Source organism: Ochotona princeps, chromosome 16 (assembly GCF_030435755.1).
Source record: "Ochotona princeps isolate mOchPri1 chromosome 16, mOchPri1.hap1, whole genome shotgun sequence".
NCBI classification, from domain to species: domain Eukaryota; kingdom Metazoa; phylum Chordata; class Mammalia; order Lagomorpha; family Ochotonidae; genus Ochotona; species Ochotona princeps.
The window spans coordinates 56178002-56192301 of NC_080847.1; positions in this window are offsets into that span (position 1 = coordinate 56178002).

A 14300-nucleotide genomic window follows, 5' to 3' on the forward strand; every position below is an offset into this window, starting at 1 on the left:
CTTTTCCATGATGCATTTTCCACATTACAGAATTTGCTGTAAATTCAGCTTGAGAATGGGTTTCTTGAGACCCAGAGCCATCCTGGACCCATGTTGGAGCGACTGCTGAACAATTGGAAGCCTGCCTCCCACTCCCCAACCTGGTCCTCTTGGGTGAGGCTGGCAAGAGGACTGGCACAGCTCCTAAGCATTAACAATCGGGCTTGAAGTGACAGTTCAAGGGTTCTGGGTCAGCACATGGTCTAGGAGTCATTGGTTCTGGCAGCCCAACCACCTGGGCAGGTCTGTACCTTGTGCCTCCAATTTCAAGGTCCTTGCTTTTGGAAGCATTCACAGCTGGGCACCCCTCCCCCAAACCTGACCTTTGCAGGTAATTGGTGTGAGGGAGGCCGCCTTTTGTACCTGGTTTAACTGGATGGTTACCTGGGAGACCATTTCCGGTCTTAGATGCCTGTGGGTAGGTGGTGGGGAGCCGGGGAGAACCCCGCCAGGTGGGAGGCCTGTAAGGGAGGGGGAGGGTGCTTGGGGGGCCCTGGGTCACGTCTGCCTTCTCTGAACTTGCTCCCAAATGCGTGGGGGCCCCCATCTGGACCTCCCTCCCCGACTATAGTCCCTCTGGGCTCCTACTGAAGCGCCGGGGGGGGGCCTCCTGTTGCAAGGTCACTTCCTGGCAAGTGCTCAGTGAGCCCCGGCTGCAATTTCACAGCACTGGGAGACGGGATTCACTTGAGGATTGGGTGTCGCCTTTTTCTGTCCTGTGGCAGCCCCACATCTGGTCTCAGCTACCTGTTGCTTACAAATTGCAACTGGAAAATAAATGGAGAGTTCCTGAGAGGATTATGACAAATTGGAAATCTTATACCAATTTAGTTTGACGTGGGTCTCTGGGCTCTGTCTCCCCCACCACGTGGGGTGTGGCTGGGTCTGCCTGTCCAGGTGGAAATTCAAGAAAATTGTGTTCTATGGCACTTTGTTTTTTCTGGACTGGCCTGAGAAGGGAAACGAGGGTTTCCCTTAAAGGCTGCGATTTCCTGGGGAGAGTGGGTGTGTTAGCAACGTTTGGAATCCGTGGGATGCATCCCATGACATGGGTATTGCAGGGAATCCAAGGAGAGGGGATTAGTATGCTTCCCTTCATGACAGCTGGTTCTGTACGTTCTCCCTCAAGGGGACTGGGGGCAAAGCTAGGAGCAACCGGGAGAAGGAAGATTTTATGGTTTACAAGGGCTAACTTTACCAGGGGCCAGAGACGCTACCTGCCACGACCAACCTTCCCAGCAGGTCAGGGCTACAGCGCTCGGATCCCTGTGGCTCCATGGGAGTCCGGGATTGGGACTCCTCTGAGCGTCCGTGCCCCGTTTCACTCCACAGATGTCTGCAGTGGTCAGGGCTGAGAGAGGCCGATGCCTGGAGGGAGGCTGGGCACCAGGTTGCCCATAGCGATGCAGGGACCCAAGCACATGGGTCCTCTGCCAAGACCAGAGTCAGGTGGAGCGAGCTCCTCCAATCCCCCGGTGCCTGCAACCACCTGGACTGTACCAGGACGGAGCAGGAAACTGGCTGGCACAGTCCCAACACCCCTAGCCGCCACTGCCGTACCTCCCTGGGATCCGCATTACCAAGAGGCTGGGTAGAGGGAGAGGCAGGGGTGTAGGAGACCCTGGGCCTGCAAGTGTGTGGGAGTCGGAAGCACAGGCCCTGCCCTTAAACCAAGGTCAGTGCGATAGATCCAGTAGCAAACAAGTCCTCCAGGTGCCAAGAAGGGGCAGGCAGATGGGTGTGGATGTCCATCGTGGCCTGCAGGGGGCGCGCCAGAGAACACTTGCTGCTCTGGTGGGTGGGAGGGAGCATCCCCCAGGGCTCATGGCTCCCTTCACCCCTGCTTCCGTGCCCCCCAGACTGCCCCGCTCTGGCCTTTGAGGCCACTTGAGAGCAGCGAAGCGGACGCCCTCTCCTCCACGTGATAGCTCTGCTTTTCAAACCATACATTAATCTTTTTTTAAAGTAATCATAGGTTCCAGTGCCGTGGCCTAGTGCCTAACGTCTTCACCTTGAACGAACCGGGATCCCATATGAGTGGTTTGTGTCCCAGCAGCTCCACTTCCCATCCAGCTCCCTGCCTGTGGCCCAAAGCCTTGGGACCCTGCACCCGCGTGGGAGACCTGGAGGAGGCTCCTGGCTCCTGGCTTCGGATTGAATCATCTCCAGCCATTGCGGCCACTAGGGGAGTGAGTCAGCAGATGGAAGATCTTCCTCTCCGTCCTCGTTGTTAAAATCTGACTTTCCAATAAAAATAAATCTTTAAAACAAAAACCCTTTTAAAGCAAACATAACTGAGCAAATACTGCTATGACTTTCATTTCCCAGCAAAAAGTGTCTTATCAACTCGCACTTCACTGAGGTCAGACGGAGCCTGGGTCCTGCTCGCCTCGCAATGGCGTGACCTCAGAGGCCACTGTCACAGCTCACACAGCCAGCATCCCCTGCGGGAGCCTTCCCCTGGCCTTCCAGGCTGTGCATTTGAAGGGAGCAGAACCCAAAGCAGAGTGGTAGCCGAGAGTCAGACCCCCCCAGGCATGGCAACCGGCACCTGAACTGCCCTGCCAAATGCCTGTCCGTGGGCATTATGTGACAGATGAGCGGAATGAAGCTGAGTGCCAGTGCTGTGGCAACATGCAGTGCGGACATGCCATCCCGTACGGGTGCTGGCTCAAGTTCTGGTGGTAATGCACCTGTGAAAGTAGCGTAGGCGGGTCCAAGTGCTTGGGCCCCTGCAACCACCTGGGAGACCCAGAAGAAGCTCCTGACTCGCTCCCAGCCCAGCTCTGCCCAATGTGGCTGTTCGGGGAGTGAACCAGCAGATGGAAGATCTCTGTCGGCCTCTCCTTCACTCTATAACTCTACGAAGAAATAAATCTTTTTTTTTAAAGATTTATTTATTTTCATTGCAAAGGCAGATATACAGAGAGGAGGAAAGACAGAGAGGAAGATCTTCTGTCCGATGATTCACTCCCCAAGTGGCCACAACAGCCGGAGCTGAGCTGATCTGAAGCCAGGAGCCTGGAGCTTCTTCCTCCAGGTCTCCCAGGGTCCCAAGGCTTTGGCCCGTCCTCGACTGCTTTCCCAGGCCACAAGCAGGGAGCTGGATGGGAAGTTGAGCCGCCGGGATTAGAACCGGCGACCATATGGGATCCCAGCGCGTGCAAGGTGAGGACTTTAGCCACTAATGCTATCATGCCAGGCCCAATAAAAAAAATCTTAAAAGATCTTGCCTGAGGGCCCAGCATGGTAGCATAGCAGCTAAAGTCCTCACCTTACACGCATAAGGGAGATCCCATACAGGTACCTGTTCTAATCCCGATGGCCCCGCTTCCCTTCCAGCTCCCTGCTTGTGGCCTGGGAAAGCAGTTGAGGATGGCCCAATGTTTTGGAACCCTGCACCCAAATGGGAGATCCAGAAGAAGCTCCTAGCTCCTGGCTTCGCATCAGCTTAGCTCCTGGGGAGAGAACCAAGAGAGGGAAGATCTTCCTTTCTCTCTCTCCTTCTCTCTATGTATCTGACTTCAAATAAAAATAAATGAATCTTTAAAAGATCTTGCCTGCACTAGCCTTATGGTGCTGTTCCTGCGCTCTGTGGGGACCCCTGCTGAGTACTGCCATCCCCTCCACCCCCATCCCCAGCACACAGGCCAAACCCCACACACTCAGGTTCAGGCCTGAACCTTTGCCTGGGGATTCCAGAGACCCCTCCGCCACAGGGCGCTTCCCCCAGTGTGGGAAAGCTCTGGCCGCCTGTCCTAGGACCCCAGCCACGGGGGTCCCTGAGCCTAAGCAGGGGGAGACTGGCATCTGGGGGCTGTGCGGTGCACCCCTGAGCCGCTGACCCACCACTCCAAGCAGGGGCAGAAGGAAGCCGGCTGAGCCGTATCGCTGGGCAGACCCCGTTAGCCAATTCTTCAAGCTCGCTGTTGGCCAGCACCTAAGCCACCTGCGACCACCCATCTCTCCCTAACAAGCACTGTGCCGCTGGGAGCGCCCAGACCCATGGGGGGTGGGGGAGGCGGCCCCGGCCACAGGGGTCTGTGGTGGTCCCCGTTTTCCTGTGTCCACATTCACCCACAACACTCTCCCCAACCTGGTTGGCCGCGTCAAGAGCCGGGGAGAGGATCGTGTTGCCCTCTCTCTAGTGCCATCTGTGAAATGGGTCCAGCAGCCAAAGCTTAGCAGTCTCTGGGTCCGACAGTATCTTACTGAGAACACCTGCTAAGATTCTAAAAACGAACAGGACAGATTTGCGGACTTCAGTGCGGGTCAGAGGAGGCGCCCTGAGAAACCTCCGGCCTTCTTAGGCCCCAGCTCCCAGCCCCTCGCCACGGTCAGCTCTCGAAGGCCCCCAGGCCCACCAGCTTCCTGCACCTCCGCCCCGACGCCCCCGGCTGTCTCCAGGCACTGTGGTGGGGCCCTACTCGGACCCCCGGGGCTGCGCTGAGACCATTTTCAGGGGCAACGGGTCCAAGTCGCGTTATCTCAGCTTCCTGGTTTGCAGAAGGCCTGGACCTGCGGCCCCGCCCGTCCTCAGGAGTCCTCGGAATTCCTGGGTGGCGCCTCCATGGCATCCCAACACCCCCTCCCCGCCTCCGCCTTCCCCTCCTCCGGCCGCCCCGGCCCCCCTTGGGCTAGGCCGGGAGTGGAGAGGTTCCCGGTGGAATTTGTGTTTCCGAGAAGTTCCTGCCTGGGGCACCGAGGCAGGGTTCGGTGCGACCCGGTGCGCCCAGCTGGGGTCACCTGTGCCCTTGGAAGTGCGCACAGTTAAGCCATGCCACCTTCCTCCCTTACCACCGGATAAGCTGGGCAGGTGGTCAACTTTAACAGACTTTTTTTTTTTTTTTTAAAAAAACGGGACTAGCGGGGGACGTTTATTTTGGCTCAAAACCACTCTCGAGTCCCCGCATGGTTGCTTCACACCGCGCGTTTGCACCACAGCCGCCCGCGTTCGAGAAGGAACCCGGCTTTAACCGTGAACAGCTGAGCTCCGCACCTAACTGAAGTTTCTCGACAGCCAAGTGATCACGCGCCTGGTGACTCCTCAGAGGAAAGGCCACCAAGACTCGGTCTCCCTCCCTGCCCCCTAGGGAATTCCAGGAGTGATTACAAATGCAGTTCCGCCTTGTTAACAGTTGCTAACAAGAGCCATCACCACCACTCTTGTGTTGCTAAAAGAAAAAAAAAATCTTGCATTAAAATCGGCAAAACCTATTCACACTGAATGGGCTCCTAAAAACATTTTTTCCAATAGCAACCCCCCCACAGCCTGCTCGTCCAGCCCACCCGGAACGCAGCCCTTACCCCGCAGCTATGCCCCATACAGCGCTATTCCAGAACCTTCTCCCCCAAGCTGCCAGGCTTCCTCTACCCCACTTTTCCACCTTTGTAGCCATGAGTGACACATAACAGTGACGGGGGCTCATCATGGCCCAGGGAGATTTGTCTGACTTTTCAACTTTTTTTTTTCCCCCAATATACGTTTTTAAATTTGGGATTCAGTTACAAAGAGAAATCCCCCACCTGCTGGTTTGCCCCCTAGCTGGCCACAACTGCTCGATGTGGGCCATCCCAAGCCAGGAGACTCTTCATGGTCTCCCAGGTGCGTGCAGGGCCCAAGCAGTTGGACACCCTTCGCTGGTTTCCCAGGCCACAGGCAGGGAGCTGGATGGAAAGTGGAGCAGCTGGGACATGAACCAGCACGCTTATGGGGTCCCAGCGCGTGGAAGGCAAGGACATTGGCCAGTAGGCTCCCGAGCCAGGCCCCAAGTTCATTTTTAAAACAGTTCAGGAGTGTGTAGAGCTGGCGTGACTAGTGGTTCCCAAGGGGCACAGGTCCACGGGCTGTCTCTCCGCACATACCAGCAGGAAGAGAACAGCAACCCTGACCCAGCCGGAACCAGCCATTTTGTTTTCTAAAGATTTATTTATTTTTATTGCAAAGTCAGATATGCAGAGAGGAGGAAAGACAGAGAGGAAGATCTTCCATCCGATGATTCACTCCCCAAGTGGCCACAATGGCCAGAGCTGATCTGATACAAAGCTAGGACCCATAAAATTTCCTCCAAGTCTCCCACGTGGGTGCGGGGTCCCAAGGCTTTGGACCATCCTTGACTGCTTTCCCAGGGCTACAAGAGGAAGCTGGAAGGGAACTGGAGCAGCTGGGATACGAACCATTGCCCACATAAGGTCCTGGCATATACCAGGCAAGGACTTTAGCCATTAGGGTATTATGCCAGGCCCCCTGCTTTTCTTTAAGAAAATATTTAGGGCCCAGCGTGGTGGCCTAGCTGCTAAAGTCTTCGCCTTGAACGCGCTGGTATCCCATATGGGCGCTGGTTCTAATCCCGGCAGCTCCACTTCCCATCCAGCTCCCTGCTTGTGGCCTGGGAAAGCAGTCGAGGACGACCCAAAGCCTTGGGACCCTGCACCCGCGTGGGAGAGGCTCCTGGCTCCTGGCTTTGCATTGGCTCAGCTCTTGCCGTTGCGGCCACTTGGGGAGTGAACAGATGATGGAAAATCTTCCTCTCTGTCTCTCCTCTTTGTAAATCTGCCTTTCCAATAAAAATAAATAAGTCTTTTAACAAAACAAAGAACAGAAAAGCAGCAGTAGTTCTGGTTGATAACTAAGTAATAAGCAATGTTTGAGTGCCAAGAACATAGCTTAAGGCTTGTTGAAATATGCAGACAAGCTAAGGGAAGATGTATTTGTTAACATATCTTCCAGTCACCTTGGTGACCGAAGGCTGCGGCACAGGGCCCAGGCTGGCCCTATGGGCCTTGGTAATAGAAGGCTGTGGGGCAGGGCCAGCCTGGGTCCTGTGCACCTGCCGATACCAGGCTGCTCAATTCTCCCCTCTGCAGCCAGCATCCTTGCACCTGACTGTGTTTTGAGATGCTGGCTAGAATTGTGAAGCCCCAGCAGACCAACCCATCTCCTGCGTGCATCGCACAGGGCCTGGGCTCAGTTTGCTATTCCAGCATCTTCAGAACACAGGGCTGTCCTAGGGCAGCTGCCTGGGCAAGGACGGAGCGGCAGAGCACGCTGAGCCACACGTACACACTCCCCTTGCAGGGCACAGGCAGGCATTAGCCCCTGCCAGCCACCGCCCTGAGGCCTCCTACCGGGGCTTCCCCAACGCACCTGCCTGGATGCTGGGCTACCAGTTCCTTCAGCCAAGTTCGGGGAGTTTACTAGCAAGAACACAACTGTGTTTACATTTTATTTTATTTTTATTTGAAAGGCAGAGTTACAGAAAGAGAGGTCTTCCATGTACTGGTTCTCTCCCCCAGGAAGCCAGGAGCTTCTTCCAGGTCTCCCGTGTGGGTGCAGGGTCCCAAGGCCTTGGACCGTCCTCTGCTGCTCTCCCAGGCCATAGGTGGGGAGCTGCATCTGAAGTGGAGCAGCCGGGACATGAACCAGCACCTGTACGGCATGCCGGCAGCAGTTTCAGGCCAGGGATTAGCCAATTGAGCCCTCATATCAGCTCTTACAGATTTTTTTATTGCAAAGGCAGTGTTCCAAAGGGGGGCGGCTGTTTCTTCTAGCGGCTCTGTTGCCACATGGTCACAGGCCTGTGCCACACTGAAGGCAGGAACTCTGCGCGGGTCCGGTGCGTGCACGGCAGGGACCCTGTGTCGGCACTGCCTTTCCCAGGCACTTTAGCAGAGAGCTGGCTCTGGAGCGGGACAGCCAGGACAGCCAGGACAGCCAGGACAGCCAAGACAGCCAGTCTTGCGTGTGAGGAGCTGGGGGTTAACTACTGAAGGGGAACATTTGGGATTGGAAAGACAGGATTTAATTTGCTTTTTCTTTGCTTTCTGTATTTCACTTGCAGTAGAAAACAGTGAATAGCTGAAGGAATATTTCATGTTTAAATATTAAAATATTTCATATTTTAAGTTTAGATAGAGCCTGGGAGCCTGAGAGATATGGGGCACCTGCAACCAGCCCCCGCCCTAATTGCATGGCCCCCTCCCTGTTCATGGTTATGGTTTTATGATTTCATGATTTTAGCCTTGGTTCAGCCTTTAAAAGAAATGCCATGCCATGATTCCGGGTCGATGGCAGCCTTCCTGTGCGAGGAACTGGCCCCGGCCCCAGCGCGCTGGTGATCGAATAAAGCCTCTTGGTCATTGGGGAAACTCGCTCTCTCCAGACAGGTGGTAATTTTTAAGTTCCTGTCTTATCATCGCCCCAAAGTCCTGGGCGGCTACAAGTACACAGGCGCCAAGTGACTTTCCGACCCCCTGCTTCTCAGCAGCCAGAAAGCAGAGGTGGCCCAAGTATTCCATTGTCTGTACTGCGACTGGGGACCAGTAGGGAAAAAAGGCTGAATCCGGAAAAGGAACACGAGGCAACACGTGGCAGGTGTTCCTGGAGGCAGGGGTGAAAAGCGCTCTGCTTAGCTGCCAGCCCCGTCACTGGCCGTGATGGAGTCCCGACAGGATCGTTTCCAAGCTGTTAGTAGGTCCCAAGCAGCCAGGCCTGCCTCGGGGCACCTGCAAGGGACCAGCACTGCAGGCTTGGAGGAGCTCAAAGACCTCCAGCTTTTCCCAGCACAGCCTGTCCCTTGGCTCCTGAAGGCTGAGGAGCCGTTCAGGACCAGCACCATCTGCAAGCAGTTTCCTGTTCCAGGGGCCTGGAGGCCCAGGGTGGACACTTCCTGTCAGGTGCAGTCCATCTAATGTTAATAGTGATGATCTTGGGCCCGGCGCGGTAGCCTGGCAGCTAAAGTCCTCGCCTTGCACGTGCTGGGATTCCATATAGGCGCCAGTTCTAATCCTGGCAGACCCGCTTCCCATCCAGCTCCCTGCTTGTGGCCTGGGGAAGTAGTTAAGGACAGCCCAAAGCCTTGGGACCCTGCACCCGCGTGGGAGACCTGGAAGAGGTTCCAGCCTCCTGGCTTTGGATCGGCTGAGCTCCAACTGTTGCGGTTACTTAGAGTGAATCATTGGACAGAAGTTCATCGTCTGTCTCTCCTCCTCCCTGTATTATCTGACTTTCCAATAAAAATAAAATAAGCATTAAAAAAATACTTCCTCTCCTATAAATAGGATTACCACCCACCTGCTAACTCCAGGTGGGAGAGCAGCTTTGGACTGAGAGAAGGATGGGATTATACTGCGGAATCTGGTGCCCAGGAGGGCTTCAGAAGCCGCTGGACGCCAGACAAAGGACGGCCGCTGGGAGTCCGATCAAGTGTTTGCCGAGCTGCGGTGGGGGCGGGGAAGGCTGGGACCGCCCTGCGCGGAGATTAGCAAAGGACGACCTTGCAATGCGCGCCCCCTCCCAAGTCTAACCTGGAGGCCCAGCTGCTCCCCCCAACCCCACCCACCCCGCCCCCAGGCGCTCCCAGCTCCCTGCCAGATTCCTGGGGAAATCGGGTTCCTCCCAGGACAACCGTGGCAAAACGAAAGTTCCAGAATTTATGTCAAATCTTTGCAGGAAATATGCTGAGTGACAATGTAAGGATTGGCCTCATATCCTTGGAGAGAAGGCCATGGCGTTTAAAGAGAGCCTGCAGACTGGTTGCAAGGGGAAACAGGTACAGGCTGTACCCTGAGTTCAGACAAAATGTATCCATGGCCTTCCGGCAGGTGCAGAGGGGCCACGCAAGTGAAATCGATTTTGTAACTGACTTACGAACCTGGTCTGAGCAAGAAAAACAGTCTTGTTTATGGTGATCCCGGGATTCCTCAGCGCAGGAGAAGTAGGGAGTCTTCAAAAAGTTCAGGAAATGAATATTGTTAAAAATACATACAAGTTCTGAGTATTTGCGAGTCAAGCAGGTACCTGCCACACTGAACTCCCTCCGTGAGCCCCCTGTGGGCGCTCGCTGGGGTCCTGGTGCCTCCACTTGCCCTCCTGCTCGCTGTTAATGTGCCTGGGGAGGCAGGGGGGCATGGCACACCTGCTAGCCTTGTGGGAGACCCAGATGGAGCTTCTGACTCAGAACATGAACCTGGGCCAGCGCTGACCATCAAGGCCATTGGGGAACCTCTGGTCCCCTCTCTGGCATTCAAATAAAGACGTAACTCTTCAGAAAATAATGTAATTTGGGGGGCACCCAAATGAAATCTTGTACTTATTTGTTTTTCTGGGAAAGGTATTTTACAGACAATAGAAGCGGAGAGGAGGATCTTCCACCTGCTGGCTCACTCCACAAGGGCCGGAGATGAGATGACATGAAGCCGAAGCCAGGGCCCAACTGATTATTTATTTGAGAGATCTCCATCCTGTAGCAGCACCACCTCGGCGGGCCAGGAGTGTCATCAAGGCTTCCCACAGACACTGAGCTTTCCTGAGGCGCACCTCTTTCAAAACCCATGTCCACTGCAAACGCAGACCTGGACTCCTCGTCCTCCATCTAAGAAGGGCTTCCCAAAGCAGGCGTCCGGCCACTGGGCTGCAACCCCTATCTCAATGATGTATTTTAACTGCCCTATCTTTGACCCCCCCTGGCCTGTTGTCTTTGTACCCACAGAAGATACAAATGTCCAGAACAAATGGATTGGCGAACTTGCATTCTACAGGGGGCTTTCCGGGCTTGGGCTGCCGATTCCGGCTAGAAGGTGGCGAGCTGGGGCAGTGCACTCCACCAGAGAGCCGCTGGAGCAGGCTGCTTGAGGCAAAGGGCTGGGAGGTTGGGGACCACTCCCCACACCTACCCCTGGAGAGCTGCAGGGCGGAGAACAGAGTTAGGAAGAGGTGTCTCTGGGTCCCAGGCTGGAGGGCCCGGGATGCTAGGGGGCAGTGCAGTGGGGGAGGGGTGGCGGGGGTCACAGCAGGCCTGAACTGCCCTGCGGGGATGGGCTCTAGCCGGAGAAAGTGGAGGCTGGGCCCGGGAGACTGAATTCCGGCCCCCTGCCGGGCGCTTCCTGGGGCCAGTCTCTTTATCTCACTGGATCTCATCCAGCTGCCTGGTTCCTCCCTTTGTGTTGTGCCGAAGGTCAAACACAAGGACTCCCCGGACCATCTGGGGGATGTCATATTTGAGGAGCACTTGAGGGAGGGGACCTGGAAAGAAGTTTCTGGGGGTGCAACATGGGACCCGGCTTCTATGTTGTTGCCTCACAATGGGCGGGGTCTCAGAACTTCATCAGGATGTGTCATGTGAACAAGATACTCATTTCCTCATATCAAAAGCAATGCATTGAAAAACTTCATTGTGGGGCCTGGTGTGATAACCCAGTGGCTAAATACCTTGCATGCACCAGGATCCCAGAGGGGTGCCTGGGCCACTTGGCTCCAGCTCCCTGCTTGCAGGCTGGGGAAAGAAATCGAAGAGGGCCTAAAGTAACTTTAGGAAGTTAACCAATAGATTGAAGATCTTGGCCTCTTCTTTTCTATGTAAATCCACCTTTCCATTCAAATAATCTTTTTAAAAAATTTACTGCGTTTCCTTGACTGGCAGAAGCGAGAAGGAGGGAGAGAGAGTGCTAGGTCTTCCACTAGCTGGCTTGCTCCCCGGGTGGTGGCCTCAGCCAGTGCTGGGCTAAGCCAGGGCCAACCTTCCCCAAGAGGACGTCTGTGTACAGAGAGCCTGGCAGCGGAAGGCAGGCAAAACAGAGCCGCACCTTCCTGTCTCTGTGGGCTTTGTTTGCATTCTGGCTCCCAGCGCCCTGAGGCTGGCAGGGGTGTCTCAGAGAGAGAGAGAGAGAGAGAGAGAGAGAGAGAGAGAGAGAGAGAGAATGTTCTGTCTGCTAGTTCACTTCCCTTACAGGTGCCCTGGCCCGCACTGGCCCAGGCCAGAGCCAGGAGCCTTGGCATGCCCTCCAGGTCTCCCATGTGCAATGCCAGCACTCAGCACTCACGTGGGATGCAGCCCCAGGAACCGGAATGAAAACATAAGCTTTTTTGATTGAAAAAAAAAATTATTAGAAGTCCATGTGTAGTTTTTACATGAGATGCATTTTCTAGGGCCCGGCGCGGCAGCCTAGTGCCTAAAGTTTTTGCCTTGCACTTATCAGGATCCCATATGGACGCTACTTCTAATCCCAGCTGCTTCTCTTCCCATCCCTGTGGCCTGGGAAACCGGTCGAGGACGGCCCAAAGCCTTGGGACCCGCACTCGCGTGGGAGACTCGGATCAAGCGCCTGGCTTTGGATTGGCTCAGTTCCAGCTGCTGTGGCCACTTGGGGAGTGAACCAGCAGACGGAAGATCTTTCTGTCTTTATAATTCTGTTTTTCCAATAAAAATAACATACATATATGTTTAAAAAGTTGCACTTTTCCCGGATTTTTGGTTTTTTTTTTCATGGATTTAAACTTGTTTTTTTTCAATTTGTTTGCAGTGTACAGGATGCAAGCGTGGGCCTCTGATTGGAGTCGGGAGGGTCAGGGAGGGAGGAAGGTGGTGGGACAAACGTTTCAATTTTTTTCTTTTCACCCGTGTCCGCAGGGGAGTTTGTGAAATTTCTTAAGGCCCCCTACAAAGGGAATTAAGATATCTTTCAATCCCGTCAGCACCAGATATGCTTAACTCGAGGGATGGCGGGAGGGACTCTGGAATGTGGGGAGGTGCAGGCGGGGCGGGGCCTCGAACCTCTTCCCGCCCCTGGCGAACACCCGCCCTTCGCCCCGGCCTATATAAGGCCCCAGCGCGCCTCGCTCTTTCTCCTTCGCCAGGCCTTCGCTTCCTAACCCTGCATCCGTAAGTGCTCTCCGCCTTACTCTTTCCGACCCTGCGGCTGCGCCCTTCCCCAGGCCTAGGGCGCACAGGTGCGCGCCCCGTCCCTCTTTGTGCGCTCGGCGCACCCGTGGCCGACCCTGGCCGGCAGACCCCGAGAGCTGCCCGCGGCCCCCTATGCTCCCGGCCGCCTTCCTGCCGCCCTCGGTGCTTGTGCGGGTTCCTGGATAGGAAGCCGAGCAGCCGTTATCGCCGGGCGTCTGCGCCACGAGGCCTGCAGGCGAGTTAACCAAGCACGCATTTTGTTTTTTTTTCAGCCTCGAGGATGAAAATCTGCGGAGCTTATTTCACGCCTTCCACGATCGCTCCAGCCTGCGGTACTCAAACTCTGGGGGCACTTTTTGGTGTGTGTAGAAGAGTGCCGCCACGGTTTGAGTGTCGCCGGTGGAGGACGCCGACGGTGTGGGATGCTGTTCGCGCCTCGCGGTGGGGACGACGTGGACCGGCGCCCGGCGGGGCTTGGCGTGTCCCGCCCGGCCTGCGGCGTGGCCGTCCTTGTGTCTGCCTGGAGTGTTCCGGCTTGGGGCACTCAAATGGGTAGCGCTCTCCATGTTGTGTGCGCGGAAAGTGCTACCCATTTGAGTGTCCCCGGCGGGCCAAGGCGACGGGGTTGCAGGCAAGCCAGACGTTGGGAATTTTTTGTTCGCCTTCTCCTGTGGCGTATGAGAAACTTCCTGGCCCCGCTGCGTAGTCGGTACAGGCTGGCGTGAGCCCGGGTCTTGCACGTGCGCGGCTTTTGGAAATGGAGCAGCTGGTGAGGTGTGGGAGCCTCGTTCCCTCGCCGCTGCTGGCCGGCCTGCGTACTTGGAGGCACCCTGCTCCCCCCACCCTACTGCTCATACGGTGGTCCTCAAAAGCGGGGCACTTCTCTTGTTTTAGATTGGAAAGTGCTCCCCTTTTGAGTGTCACAAATGAGAAAAGCATCGAGTGAATGGGGTATGGTATCCCTCCAGGTCTGAAGGCAGGCGCGAGGTAGCTAGAGGGAGGCCCAGAAACGGTGTACCTCGAAGCTCTTCAGGGGTGTCTGGCGGGCCTTTTGGGGGGCAGTGCTAATTCCGGGGTTCCCTGCTGCTGCTGTCGACTCGGGTTTTCACTGGGAATTGAATCTCTGGGTTTGTCTTGGGACTTATTGTCTGGGAGGAATTTTAATCCTAAAATAAAGCTTACTCTAATGCATTTGGACTGACTCATGACATTCAGGGGCTCGGTGTTGTAGGGTGGCGACGGGACTGGGTGGCGGGATGCCCCTGAGGCCTGCCTTGTCCCAGGCAGCAATTTCCCGAGTTGAGACGACCTCGTGGTTGGACTGGCATGGTTGCTTTGCCCGTTGAGCCGGCCCGGAGCCCTACCTTTGCCAAGCCTTTAATGGAAGTTCTTTACAAACGCATGCCACGCGCGCCATCTGGTGCGTGGCTGTTTCCTGGATGATTGCCGTTTGCTGGCAGGAAGGGGTGGCCTAGAAATGGCTTATCCCACGGTGACCCAACTTCAGGCCCTATTTCAGTGGAGGTCAGGTTATCACGCCAGCAGGTACCTGGAGGGGTGGGGCCAGGGAACCCCCAGGTT